Here is a 2,691-nt window from a genome sequence, read left to right on the forward strand (position 1 = left end):
ACGTGAGTTCTCTCCTCTCTCTCTCTGTTTTCTTGCTATATCTAACATCTTTCCTTAGCCTGAATATATATTGTTCTACACTGATGTTATTCATAGCACATCTAAATGGCTCTGATCATGTGAACAATTGGCTTCATAGCTATTAATAGTGACCAGCTGGACATCGACCTTTATTATTTTGAGCTTTGTTTGTCCTATCCGTAATCTGAATTTTGGTAACTTTCGTTACTGAATTCTGATAGGTTCATATTGTAGCCTGAAAGGTGTTCAGAACTTCAGACAGCTGAAAATTTGATATTGAACCATTAGAAAGCCAACATTTGTATGATTGATCTGTTAAGTTAAAAATCATTTTGGAAGAAAAAACAAAGATAAATTATATCATTTCTATCTTCGAGCACTATAATCTCATGTTAAAGATGATCTGCAATTGACCTTCCATTATTACAGGAAGCAAGTTCCCAAGAACCACTCGCCGCTATTAGGCATGGTGGAAGGCATTGTTGCTTCACTGATGGTCAAGATGGGAGTGGCCTTAGCAAGTCAGGCGACAACATTTGGTGGATCCTGCATCGCTCATGAATTGACTGCTTTAAAAAGGATCTTCACTAAGATGGAGGAGATCAAGGATGAGCTGGAGTGCATGCAGTCCTTCTTACAGGTTTCTGAGATGCTCAGAGACCACGATGAAACAATGGCAACATTTGTTAGGAAGGTACACACACTTTCCTTGGGCATCGAGGATGTTGTTGATGAGTTCAGCTGCAAGTTCTGCGACGGTCATGGCGGAGCCGCTTCCAGAGCAATACGGAAGCTCAGGCGCATCTGGACATGGCACCGCCTTGCCTTTCGGCTTGTGCGGATCAAAGCCACGCTAAAAATTGCCATAGAAAGAGTTAAGATGTTCAACACAGAAGGAATTAGCAAGGTGCAATAACCTCAAGCAGAAGATAAAAAATTGGGACCATCATAATCTATCGGCCTTCTAACAGCAAATTGTCCGGTTGGTATTGAGCATAACAGGGACTTGCTAATTGGATGGCTAACAGATGAGATCCAGCAGAACATGGTGATCTCTGTGTGGGGCATGGGTGGAGTCGGAAAGACTACTCTTGTAACTCATGTTTACAACATTATCAAGCCAAGATTTGAAGACATGCATTCATTGCAGTTTCACAACACTGTAGGTCCGTTGATTTGCTAAGACAGATACTGAAAATTTTCAAAAACAAGGATCACATTGTAACACTATCTAAAGGCATCGATTCCATGGATCGTGAAAGCCTACTCGAGATTATGCGAAGTTATCTTCATAGTAGAAGATATGTCCTCATCTTGAATGGTCTATGGGATGCTAGTGTTTGGTTCAAAATCCGTGACGCGTTTGCTGGTGGAGATGGTTCCAGTAAGATAGTGCTTACTTCAAGGATCCATGACGTCGCATCACTAGCAAAAGACAAGTACATAATTGATTCGAGACTATTAGAAAGCCAACATTCATGGGATTTGTTTTGCAAAGAAGCATTTTGGAAAATGGAAGATAAAATTCGTCCTCGAGAACTGGAAGCATCAGGTCAGAAAATTGTAGAGAGTTGTGACGGCTTGCCAGTAGCTATTGTGTGCATAGGACGCCTCTTGTCCTTCAGAAGCCAGGCTTGTTATGAATGGGAGAAAGTGCAGAAAGATATTGAGTTGCAGCTAACGAGCAATTCAATCCTTGACATGAACCTCATTTTGAATGTTAGCTTGGAGGATCTGTCACACAATTTAAAGAACTGTTTCCTGTTCTGTAGTTTGTCCTAGAGGTCTACAGGGTCAGAAGGCAGAAGCTGATCAGATTCTGGGTATCAGAGGGATTCATTAAAAGAAGTGAAACAAGAACAGAGGAAGAGATTGTCGAGGATTACCTGAATGAGCTAGTTAACCGGTGCCTGCTACAAGTTTCAAAGAGAAACTAATTTGGACGAGTACGTGAATTTCGAATGCATGATGTGGTCTGTGTTCTTGCTCTATCAAAATCGAAAGAGGAGATGTTTTCTGTTGTTGATGACTACTCAAAAATAACCTCTTTACTTGGCAAAGCACGAAGGATGTCAATTCAAAGTGTTGATTCTGCGCTTTCAAGACATGAGATGACACATGTGCGCTCGCTACTTGTACTGGACAAATGTGTCCCTATAGATGCTCTAAGTGCTTCACTCACATCACTCAAGTTGTTGTCAGTTTTGGACCTACATGGCATTCCAATAAAAATTATACCTGTTCAAGTGTTCAACCTGTTTAATCTGTGACTTTTGGGTTTCTGAGGAACTAAAATTGATGTGCTACCTAAAGAACTAAAAATATTACAGAACTTAGAAGTATGAAAGTGCAACTAATCCCTAGGTGGTTTTGGTAATTCATAACAACATATAGCTCATTGAACTAATATCCTTTGAAGATAAATATTTCAGTATGTTCAATGATTAGCATGGCATGGACTAGAGATGTGGACCCCTCAAAATGCTAAGGACAAAGATTGGCAAAAGCTCAAGACTCTTCATCTTTATTTTAGTGATCCAAGATCACATTGAGTCCATAGGAAAGCCAACACTATTAAAAGGGGATGAGGTGTTTCTTAATGGCTTACTTGCTCAAATGCTTGGTGATATTGATCCAAAACCCTCAGCCACTTTCTCCATCCAAATATGT

General features: G+C 40.2%; 1 pseudogene; it reads left to right on the forward strand.

Annotated features, from left to right (window-relative positions):
- The first annotated feature begins 487 nt into the window (after positions 1 to 487).
- On the forward strand, positions 488 to 2,366 carry LOC123120532 (disease resistance protein RPM1-like; annotated as a pseudogene).
- Positions 2,367 to 2,691: the final 325 nt, after the last annotated feature.

This window comes from Triticum aestivum, chromosome 5D, assembly GCF_018294505.1.
Source record: "Triticum aestivum cultivar Chinese Spring chromosome 5D, IWGSC CS RefSeq v2.1, whole genome shotgun sequence".
NCBI classification, from domain to species: domain Eukaryota; kingdom Viridiplantae; phylum Streptophyta; class Magnoliopsida; order Poales; family Poaceae; genus Triticum; species Triticum aestivum.